This window comes from Mangifera indica, chromosome 20 (genome assembly GCF_011075055.1).
Source record: "Mangifera indica cultivar Alphonso chromosome 20, CATAS_Mindica_2.1, whole genome shotgun sequence".
In the NCBI taxonomy this organism is placed as follows: domain Eukaryota; kingdom Viridiplantae; phylum Streptophyta; class Magnoliopsida; order Sapindales; family Anacardiaceae; genus Mangifera; species Mangifera indica.
The window spans coordinates 10,352,627-10,365,272 of NC_058156.1; the positions used below are offsets into that span (position 1 = coordinate 10,352,627).

At 31.1% G+C, this 12,646-nt stretch overlaps 1 protein-coding gene and 1 long non-coding RNA gene across 3 annotated transcripts in view; one reads left to right on the forward strand and one right to left on the reverse strand.

Moving 5' to 3' along the window:
- The window catches only part of LOC123204329 (probable LRR receptor-like serine/threonine-protein kinase At3g47570), a 54,873-nt gene that overhangs the window by 36,503 nt on the left and 5,724 nt on the right, over positions 1-12,646 (forward strand). The gene's annotated exons all lie outside the window — the stretch shown is intronic.
- On the reverse strand, positions 6,167-7,080 carry LOC123204400. 2 transcript variants are annotated; one of them, XR_006499544.1, is made up of 2 exons: positions 6,922-7,080; positions 6,167-6,651 (listed from the first exon to the last, which is right to left on the reverse strand). It is a non-coding gene; the product is annotated as an uncharacterized LOC123204400 (long non-coding RNA). The 2 variants fall into 2 exon arrangements; XR_006499543.1 differs by having other exon boundaries at positions 6,167-6,659.

A 12,646-nucleotide genomic window follows, 5' to 3' on the forward strand; every position in this document is an offset into this window, starting at 1 on the left:
TTTTTTGGCTCTGGTCTACGATCTTCTGTTTTTTTTCGTTTGCACATGAAATCTTTCTACAGGCATCTGTTTTGTGGGGTCAGCTAATGCTGCAACTGCAGCTTCTGGGGTCATGCTTTGGTAATGAGAAGGCAACCGAGCAGCTTGTTGTGATGCATAGTAAAGTTGTTCATGAGCAGGATTTGCGTTCTCATAGCCATTCTTCTGATCCTCATCGTGAACACGAATCGGTTAGTTAGCTGAGTTTAATTTTTCTTCATGCTTCTCTGAGTAGTGGTTTGCTGCTAGTATGGAAGGAGAATTCTAGATAGGTGGTGCCCATGTTTTTTGACTCTTAAGAGAGGCGGCAGCAACCTGTATAAGGCTGGAGCAAAATTGTGGAATCTCGAAGAGAGGGAGATTTCTAGAGAGATAGGCAGTGCATTTTCTCAACAGAGATGTATGTGTGTCGCTGCCTATGTAGCAGAGGGATTTGTCACGGGGGCAGGGGATAATTTTGAGTGTCAAAGCTGCACATTAGTCGATTTTGGCACCACGGACTGGTGGCAAAGGGTCATCCCTCATCTGCCTTTGCCCATCCGTAGTCCCACTCCTCTCAGGTAATCCGCCTTCCTGGAAGATTGATGATTACTGCAAGAGAAGCTTGGAAGGCATGTTGCCTGCAAATCATATCCTAACAACTGCAAGAGATCTCTTCCTCTTGGGTTCTGGGATTTAGCAACAAGCCTTGATGCTCCAAAACCTTTATCCAGAGTGAAATAACATCAGCTTGTGCTTTATTTGCTGCATCTGAAAGTCAGAGTGAAACCAATGAGAGGCTGTTCAAAACAATGAGTTTTCCAGAACACTTGCCAGAGGTAAGAGCAATCTGAGCAATGATTTTGAATGCCTGTAGTCAAGTAATGATGCCAACCCAGAATCCTTTCCTTCCAAACCTTATACAATGGCAAAGGTTCAGAACAAAGAAATAATCATTGTTTAGCCATGAACCAGGCCTACAAAAATACAAATTTATAAAAGAAATCCCATCCTGAATGGATCTGTTAACGCCTAATAATGTCTGGATCAAAATTGTGGTGGCTTTCTTAATAAAATAAATACACAGGTTAACTAAACAATATTTAGTCTCATTGACAAATTATTTCATTCAACTAATTTTTTTATTGTAATTCGTGGCTCATTGAAAAGTTTATCTGAAATTCAGCTGCTTTATATTTTATTTCATTCCAAATCCAAACCCCAACAAACACTTACTGAATGAATCTACCGAACAATTCAGAAATAATGGGAAAAAAAAAAATGCATAAAGAAGAGATTTTGAGCCACAGTCTCATAATTCCTTACATAAAAAACATTACTAATCTGCAAGTACCCAAGCTGATGGTGGCCAGAAAGGGTTAGAAAAATTGTCGGTCTTCTCAACAGAATAATCCTTAAGGTTAACAACCTTAACGTCTAATTCACCACAACATAAATCATTTTTTACATTTTTCTTTCAAATTAAAATAATTCCCTTTACACCCACTCAACCACAATAGAATACGAACTTCTTAGACCCAGAAAGAGCACTCTATCCTCCAATCCATCCGTCACTTCCATCCATTGATAATTCTCTTCATCAAGCTTTAACACCAAAAACTTGTCATCTATACCGTAGTACCCGACAATCATTAGTAAATAATTTGAAGACTCTAGCAAATATATATCAATTGCACCTGATGGATCTATTGGTATTTCAACCTCCACAACTTTCAAAGATTCAGAATCTACAATTATAATAGTATCAAAGTAGGTAACAGTATAGAACTTGTGATTGCGATAAATAGTCAGGAAGCCCAAAAGCCACTCTAATGTCTACCTTAGTCCACTTCTTGTCTATATTTCTCCATACACATAGTCCGCGGCCAAATTTTGCCATGACAACAAACGCGTCATCATTTTGATCGATAAAAGAAGGCATTAATTTTACAACTACAGAAGAGTCACTGTAGTTTGTCTTATTGCCTTCATAGATAAAAGCTGGTTCAAACACGTAGGATTTACTTATTTCCTTAACCCGATAATCCAACAAGTTCAAAGACTTATGTGGCAAGTTGTTAAGATAAGATCCAGAGAGGGGATCTTTTATTCGGAATTTTCCTGAAGTTGTCTCTTCGTCTTCGACAAACCATGGTGCAGATGTTTCATCGTCAAAGGGCTGGGTGACGTAAACAGTAGATTCTATGAGGACAAAGGGGCCTTCCTTGTCAGGTTTGGGACCTTTGAGAAAGTCAGTTGTCCTTAAAATCGATTCTGGAAATAGGACTTTTGGATGACAGGGCAGTATGCATTAGTTGGAGCTACAAACAGCGTAAAAACGAAGAATGTCGATTCGTGTGTGGAGGCGTTTTGCTATTGACGTAAGGAGGTCTCCAAGAAGACTAGTCCAATCGGGAGTGGTGGTATCCATGACTGCAAAATAGCTCAAGAACAAGAGGATGAAGAATTAAGAAGAAGAGTAAAATAAAATGCAGTCAGGCACTGATTCAATAGGAGGCCACTTAATTGTGACTTCTTCTCTCACGTTAGAAGTTATTTATTGGTTCAAAAGAAAGATTTTTCTTGCTAATTAAGTCACATTGTTAAATAATATATATATTTTCTCATTTGGTCTGATTTTGATTAAATTTGATTATGATTTAATTCATTTTAATTCTTATTTAATAAAAGAAAAGATAGAAACTAAAAATACAATGAATAAATGTCTTGTTTTATATGAATATTTAGTCACAAAAGACTATTGGGATATTGTTAATATTATAAATATAGATGATAAATTTCTTATTCAAGAGTGATCACAACACAAGACTGAATGTGTTATAAATATGCATAATTACTGCATTGAAGAATTTTATTATGTCTTAGATTTGCAACTTCAAAAGTTGAATAATTATTTCAATAAGGTAAACATGGAATTGTTTATTTATTTAGCATGCTTATCTCCAAATAAAAAAAATTATTGCAATTTATAAAGAAAACTTGATGTGTCTTGCTCAACTTTTTCCAAAATATTTTGTTGATTTAAAACTCATGGCATTTGATTGTCAACTTAATGTTTACATTTTTTAATATATGCTCCAATGTCAAATTTATGAAATTGACTTGCAAAAATAATGGTTGACATTGATCTTATCGGTTGCCACAACTAATTCAGAGAGTGCATTTTCAATCATAAATTTTGTGAAAAATCGTTACGAAAAAAAATGAGTGATCAATCATTAAATGATTGTATAATTGTGTACATAGAGAATGATGCATTTAATAGTATTTATAATAAAGTCATCATACAATAATTTCAAGAGATGAATATCTTGAAATATCTTATTAATACGAATATTAAATTTTTTTAATTATAAAGGTATTAGTTAATGAATATCTTATTAATACAAATATTTAAGTTTGTTTTAATATAAAATTTGTTTATGTTATTCTAATTTTGACCCCTTAGATTTCATTTTTGGGTTCACCACTGGTGCATGGTGTTGATTTTCGCTTGAGGATTTCATATATTCAAATTTATGCATGATACATATTTTTTTTTCTCAATTATTTTATAAATATATGACATGTCATTATGTGATTAGGTAGTTTTAAATTAAAAATAAAATAACATTCAATCACATGATAAAATACCATTTTTTGTATAAAAAATTATGTACATAGACATAAGTTTATTGTTTATAAATTCAGCAGCAGAAACCCAAATGATAAATAAAAAATGAGAAAAAAAAGAGAGAACAAATGGATGAAAGGAACATACTTGAAAAAGGACTCACGATATTTCAAAATATAAAAACAAAAATATGTGATTGCATATTATTTTTAATTTAATCTAAAATGTTAAAACATGAAAGTATTATTGCGAGTAATGTTATCTCACAATGACCATATTAGTGCATTGCACATATTCCTATTCATATTTGCCAAACGACTATTTTCCACTTAAGGTTTGAAAAAACAAAATTTTGACTTAAATTTGAAAAAAAATCATTTTTCAGCAAAAAAAAAAAAATCACTTCCAGCCTCCAGTCGAGCCCTTCCAGTCTACTCTTCACAGTTTCTAATTCCTTCTCCATACCATCCACCTTCGCCTCCATTCTCGTCATCAGCCTTGATACCAGGTTTGATAGGTACCTGGGTAAGGACTCTCCTGCAATGATTCAAATCAGCAATTTATCTGCGACTCTTGAAGTTTTTCTTGACAAATTGCAGGAAACTAAAGGCTCTAAGCTTGGTTTATAATCCACTGTATGGAGTCATGCCACTTTCAATCAGCAATTTATCTGCGACTCTTGAAGTTTTTCTTGCAAGTAATTGCAACATCAAGGGCAGCATTCCAACTGAGGTAGGTAACTTGCATAGCTTGATAATTTTAGCTCTTTCAGAAAATGACTTGAACTGATTTATTCCAACAACGGTGGGAAATTTGTAGAATCTCCAAGGTCTTTGGCTAGATGAAAATAAATTTTTGGGATTCATTCCTTACGAGCTTTGCCAATTACACATGTTAAAGAAACTGCTGTTGAATGACAATATGCTTTCTGGAGCAATACCAACATGCATGACGAATTAGACTTCTCTAAGAGATCTGCAGTTAGGCTACCCCCATCTTTATAGACTCTTCAGTATATCTTGCTTGGTAAACTTGTCATCTAATTCATTGAGTGGTTTTTTATCTCCAGGTATACAGAGTTTGAAGGTTTTGAGAGATCTAAATTTGTCAAAAAATCACTTATTAGGAAATATTCCCACCACCCTTGGGGGCCTTTAATCTTTTGAAACTCTATCTTTGGCAAACAATAGATTTGAAGGTGTCATCCCCAACACATTTGGAACATTGATAAGCTTGGTATCCTTGAATCTCTCTAACAATAGTCTTTAAGGTGAAATTCCCAAATCATTAGAGGCTCTCACCTATCTCAAAAACTTTAATGTCTCTGTAAATAATTTACAAAGGGAAATTCCCAGCAAAGGTCGTTTCAAAACATTTTCTGTTCAATCATTTTTGCTAAATCATGCATTCTGTGGTTTGCCAAGGTAAGGGGTTCCTTTTTGCAAGGTTGACACCATGAAATGATCAAAAACACTAGTAATGAAATAAATTTTGCCTTTGGTCCTGCCAGTTTTAATGATAATGATTGTAACCTTTGTCTTTATAAGGTATCATTACAGAAGAAAGCAATTTTTGGTTAATCAAGTTGATTGTTACCTATAGCAACATGGGGAAGAACATCATATCTAGAAATTCAACGAGCCACCGATGATTTTAGTGAGTACAACCTGCTAGATATTAGCAGCTTCGGTTCAGTATTCAAAGGGATACTTTCATATGGAACTATAGTTGCAATAAAGGTCTTTAATTTGCAAATAAAAAGAGTACTTAGAAGTTTTGATTTTGAATGTGAAGTATTGCACAAATCTTATAAAAATCTTGGGCAGCTACTTTAACATCTATTTGAAGGCCTTGATACTTGAATTCATGCTGAATGGTCGTCTTGAGAAGGGGTTGTATTCTCACAACTATTGTCTTGATATGCTACAAAGGTTGAACATAATGATAGATGTTGCTTCGGTTCTTGCATATCTTCATCATGATTATTCAACACCAGCCATCCATTCTGATTTGAAGCCTCAGAACATCTTATTGGATGAAGACATGGTTGCATATGTGAGTGATTTCAACATTGCCAAGCTCTTAGATGAAGGAAATACAAAGACATGAACCCCTACACTAGCAACTATGGGGTATATGGCACCAGGTGATGTTTATTATTTGAATTCTAAATCTCAGTTAGAATATTATTTATTTGTTATGATGAATTTAATTGAAATTTGCAAAATATAGATCAATGGGAATTGTTAGGGGATGTCTATAGTTTTGGCATCTATTGTTGCCCACAGATGATGGAGAAATGAGTTTAAAGAATTTGGTGGAGACATCATTGCCTGATGCAGTAAATGAAGTTGTGGATCAATATGAAAGATGCCTTGGCAAAACTCAAGAAGATTAAATTGTAGTTTCAGTAAGATGCAGACTCCTGGTAAATAGTATTTTGATTTATGTTATCTATCTAGTTGAAATTTGAATAATGGATTTTAAGCTACCTAGAATTTCATAGATTTGTCATGGAGAAGCTGCCATATGTGATTTGCCAAGTTTATCATATATTTGTTGGTAATGTTGTTTATCTTCTTAATCTTCTTGATTAAGAAGATACAGTATGAGTTACAAGAAATACAGAAGAAGACTTAATTTTCTTGATTTAAACAACATCAATGAGGAAATAAGAAAAAGAGATATAATCCCTTTGTGGACGCATAATCTCTCAAATAAGGAAAGGCTCCGACCACCGCCATGAATGCGTGCAATGCCTCCCGCTGCCCCTTCATGGTGGCACGATCATATGACAACCCAATCTAACTATACACTGCCCCCAAATTAGACAGCACTGCCGCCTCCTCCAGATGAATGTTCTGCTGACTGGCCTTTTGCTTGGTCTTAAATGCATCGTACTACAAAAACGTGATCGTATTGATGGGTCCTCAAGAATCTAGAGGACCTAATTTAACACCTCCAGCAACAGATATACCAAAAAGAACTTCTCCAAGAATCTATTAAACTACTTTAAGCAATCAGAATCACAGAGAAAGCAGAATTAACTATTAAACACAAAGAACCCTAAAAACAAAACTATTATCATCAACAGAAGCACTCAAGACAACAAAGAGAGAAGAAGCACGAATAATAGCTCAAGTTTCATTCAATAGCCTCAAAAATCATACAATAATTGTGACAAATTACATCTTTTATACACTGAACTATAACTAGCTACAGCTGGCAAAAGTAATCTAAACCATCCGATTATTAATTGAAAACGATACCTCCATCGTAGCTCACCGTTGATCTCCTCGGTAATAACTGTCTCGACAACTGCATCAATGCCGTTAAAATCATGTCGGATTGAAGCAGCACATCACAGCCCTAGATCCCCTTCTAGTCAGAGAAACGAAAATTTTAGAGAGACACATACATCTTCTGCAGTAAGTAAGCCACCCTCCTTTCCTTGGACTTTTCAACCATGATTAATGAAACGATGCGTTTTGAAATTTATTCAAAACGCACCGTTTTTGCTTTATAGTACACTGCAACTATCCTATGAACTTTAACATAATCTTTAACACAAACTAATTAGTGTTACATAATATAAGTTTTAATTGTTACATTTATAAATCTAATATATTTTAATATGGTATTAGAATACAAGCCAAATGGATGCCTCTAACAGCCAAAAGTGATCTTAAATACTAAGTGACAATACACCCAATAAAATAATGGACGTAACAGTTTATGATAGTTGCATTTGAGGAAGAATGTTAGAAACTAAAAAGTTTTACATCAAATAAAAATAATGTAAAATTGATAAAATATTAATAAAAATTAATTAAATTTGTATAATATAAGTTTTAATCTTTATACTTATAAATTTAATATATTTCATTGAATCATTGTTAGAAGAGATGAGGAAGCACATCTCGACGAGGCAAAGGGCCTTGAATTAATTTATGAAGAGATCACGAGGTGTAGAGGGCATGGAGTCTAGTACACGCCTGATGTAGGAGTGACTTTGCTCTGGCATGAGATCAATTAGTTTTTTTAATTTTATTTTCTTGTTAGCACACTAAAGAGACTTAATAAATAATAATAACTTAATTAGTTTCTTCAAATCATAGACAAGAGTTACAAAAACGACCCAAGCTTAGCCTAGTAGCTTACAATAGGAAACAACCACGTTAAGATTGAAGACCACAACAGTTGACTAAACGTGTACTGGGGTAAGGAGGATAGCCCAATCACATATCATAGTTAGACAATCAGAATTGTGTATCATATATTTTATAATTAAGGTTAAATTAGAATCAAGTTTATTCAAAAGTAAAATCTAGTTTGACTTAAATAAGTCCAAAATAAGTTCAAAACAAATGAATTCAAGCTTGAGCTCAACCTTGTAAGTTAAATATTTTTTAGGTTAAACCCGAGTTTGAGGGGAATTTGGTTCACCAAGTTCATGTGTCCGAAAAAATTTAATACGAATCGACTTAAACTACATCATTTTAAATATTACACATCGAAACAATATTGTTTTAGTCATATTTCACTAACTATAATGCCGAGTTTATGTTGGCTAAAAAAAATATAAATGTTTGAAAATGAAGTAAGGGGTGTTTGGATTTAGTTTAGTTCGTATTCATCCCTATTTTGTTTATATACCTATAAGATTAATAATGACAAGTTTGTAAGTTTTTTTAGTGTGAAAAATAAAAGTTTATGGTTAAAAGTATAAATTTATTTTATCTTAACGAGAGTACATATAATTGGTGGTTAAAGTTATAAAAATAGTAACTATGATTCTACTCGTTAATTTTTTATCGCTAAAAACCTTTTATTTTTTGTAGTATTTGTAATAATTCTAATATTTTAAGGATAATTCAATAGTTAAAGGTTTATAAGATATACAGGGAATGAGATAAGCTAGGGGAAGGACAAATTGAAGATATATTTATCTTCATCCTCGATTTAGAGGATTTTACTCGTCTCTATCCCCATCGAGGAAGAGCATGCCAGTGACCTAATTCGGTCAATTTGCCCCCTTTTTTTTTTTAATACAAAACATTCAAGTCTTGTTCAATTTATGAAAGGCCAACCCAAACATAACCTCATTCATAAATAAGTTGATCTAAACACGACTCAAATTAGAATTTATATAAAAAATACTCAATAGGTATGTGTTATGACAGGTTAATAGATTCTATAAAAATTCATCAACTCAACATTCAACCAAATCTAGGATAAAAGGCAAAAATTTCTTTTCTTTATAGTTCCATAAATTCATTATATTTTTTATTCTTTTGATATTACATAGTTTCTAAAATGATGTTAATTAAAATAAACAAAAAAATTTATGTCTAAACCTTTCTAAGTCAACTTTTAATGCGGGTACTTTTTTAAACAAATTCATCACTTATTTCAATAATACCATTTTCTGTTAATTGTATTCTTTCTTGACACATCTCATGACAACACACTCTAATAGTATATTATCACATTGAAAGTAAATAAGTTTGATAACTTATATCATAATAAATCAAAACTTTCTTTGAAAACTTCTATTGATAAAAGTTAAAACTTTGGATATAGACTTTCGAAAAAAGTTAATATTTTTGTTTGTTTGTTAGTAGTTATCAATTACATTACTTATAGACAGTTAATAGCTATTGTATTAATTAAAGTAGTTTAATTTTTTATATCTAAATCAAAACGAAAAGTAAAAATATGATTTCTTGAAAACTAGAATGCCAATGCCAACGCCTAAATTTTATTGTCGTTAAATTTATTGTCTAATATAAATGCCCATGCGTTACAATTTATATTTATAGTAGGCAACAAATATGATATTAAATTTAGGTAATAAATTACCTAATAAATTTAGGTAATAGATTGACTAATAATATAAACATGATATTAGATTTAAATTGCCTAATACAAACATGATATTAAATTAAGTCAAATCGAATACTCAACACAGTGGAATGGTGGTGGTGACAGAAACCTAATGGTTTACCTTGAATAAGAATAGTGCAGTCTCTTTGCTTTATTGGCGCATTACCGCTAATCACGCAGAAGATTAACAATGCATTATGAAGAATAATAATGAAATTTAGAACAAGAAGCCATTTCACTGTCTTCGCAACAGTACTTTTTGAACTTTACCTAGTAGATTTCATCCAATTTCAAGCTAATTTATTAGCTTTTTCTTTTTGAACCAAAGTTTAGAAAAATAGTTATCTTGGGATTTGCACCAAAAGAAATAGATTTGATCTGTAGGAAAAAAAATTATATAATACATTTGCATTTATAATCAGAAATTTTAATATTTTATTTTAATAGAATTTGGATTGAATTATGTATCTTCATCTTAAGTTTGTCATCTTACTAGTCAAAATATATACATCTAGGATTATATGGATTCAAACCGAATTTGAATAAGAGTAAACTTAAATTCAGTTCGAATCCAAAATGATCAACTCCATATTAACCTCAACTTGTTTGAATTGTCAGAGAATAAGCATAATCGTTGAAAAAACAAAGAATCAATAGACAAGAAGAAAATCATTGAGGAGCTGGTTTTAATTACAATTTTTATCTATTAAAATATATATTATTTAATAAAATTAATTGAATTATAGTTTTGTATAACATAATATAAACATGTAAAATAAATATAAAATATACATATAAAGAAAAGGACAAAATAAATATGAAAAAACAAGTGATTTATTTAAAAATTATATTAAATATAGTTATATATATGTATTTTAAAAATATAATTTACAGTTTGATTCCATTTGAAAATTGCCCAAATTACAACCTAAACTGAAAATTGTTTTAAAAAAATTTATCATTCAAAACCAAACCAAAACTGAAAGTTGTTAAAGAGAAACCTTTTTAAAAAAATAGGAGATTTTACTTAAATGCCCTTCTTACTAAAAAAAATTGTTTAAGTTAATGGCTTATGAGTGAGATTTTAGGTTTTTAAAACTTAGCCGGTGAGAGCTTGGGAAAACATTAAATTGGGTGGGAATAAGTCTTTTGGCCCTATTTTTTATTCTGATTACTATCAAATTAATTGGAATTTGGGTAAATTGCAGTACCAAATTAATGGTATTGTAGCTGGGTCAAATTAGACTAGATTAATTCTTTCTTCTATCCCACTTAATTAGACTAGTTTACTTGACTTTTGGTGTTTTCCACTTATGTTTCAATCAAATTGGTAGTTACAACAAATTAGCAAATGGAGCTAGGGCCCTACCATTAACTATTGTTGGAAGGAGTTGTGTTTGATCTTAGTCTTTCTGATGAAAAATTTGCGTGACGCTAGAAAAGTTTGTTGTCAATCCTTACGCTATGTTTGTTGTCAGTCTTCCCAATGAAAAAAATGTGTAAAGAAGTAAAAACGTTTGTCTATCCTTGAGTTGCCTCTTTTCTCGGTCTTCACGATAGAAAAACTGTGTAAAGACATGAGAACATTTATGGGTCTTTGTCTATCCTTGAGCTAGTTTGTTCTCATTCTTCTTGATGGAAGAATTGTATAAAAATGTAAGAACGTTTATGGGTCCTTGTCTATCTTTGAACTGTGTTTGTTCTCAATCTTCTTGATGGAAAAATTGAGTAAAAACATGAGAATGTCTGGGGGGTCCTTGTCAATTCTTGAGCTGCCTCTGTTTTTAGTCTTCCTGGTAAAAGAATTGTGTAAAGATGTGAGAAATGGGGAATAAGTTGCAGAAATTTATGGAAGAAAGGAAAATATTCGGTCTCAGTCTCTTTGTTTACCTTGAATAAGAAAAATTTCAATCTCTTTGTTTTATTGGCGCATTCAAAGGTTACTTTTTGAAATTAAATCCTAATCACGCAAAAGATTAAGATTAATAAAGCATTATGAAGAATAATAATGATATTATATGGTACAACAAGCCATTTCACTGTCTTCATATTTGCAAAAGTACTTCTTGAATTTTACCCAGCAAATTTCATAGAAATTAATTAGCTTTTTCTTTTTGAACCAGTGTTTAGAACAATAGTTATCTTGGCATTTGCACCAAAGAAATAGATTTGATCTTTTGAAAGAAAAAAATATAATACATTTGCATTTATAATCTTAAATTTTAATATTTTACTTTAATAGAATTTAGATTGAATTATGTATGTTCATCTTACTAATCAAAATATACACATATAGGATTATATGGATTCAGGCTGAACTTGAATAAGAATCAACTCAAATTTAGTTTGAATCCAAAATAACACTTGATATTAACCTCAACTCATTCAAATTGCTAGAGAAGAAGCATAATCAATGAAGAAAAAGAAAAATCGATAAAAAAGAAGAAAAATCATTGATAATTTGATTTGAATTATAGTTTTAACCTATTAAAATTAGTCATTTTAAAATAAATATAATTTAATAAAATTAACTAGATTGAATTTTTTTACAACATAATATAAATATATAAAATAAATATGATATATATATATATACACATATAAAGAAAATGATAACATAAATATGAAAAAAACAAGTTATTTGATAAAAATTTTTATCAAATATAGTTATATATATGTAATTTAAAAATGCAATTTACGATTTAGTTTTATTTGAAAATTGCCTAAATTGCAAGCCAAATTGAAAACTGTTTTCAAAAAATTTACCCCAAAACCAAACCAAATCATAATTTTTAAGTGTTTTAGTTCAATTTTAGATTATGTATCAAATTACGCACACCACTATTAGTTCAGCTCTTCCAACACCAATCCTGCAAATCCATCTTCTCGAACTCCAATCCTGAACCTTTTTAATCAAATTTCGATTCTCTCCAGGTTCAATTGAAATCGTCCTAATTTTTCTTGTCAATTTTCTCAGTTTTGGTATTTTCAATTGGATGACATTCGCATATTATTAATTATTATCATAAATTTATAATAATTATATAGACGAATGGAAAGGTTTTAAAATATTATAAAAATATCAGTCTCTCTGGTAGGTTAATCGAA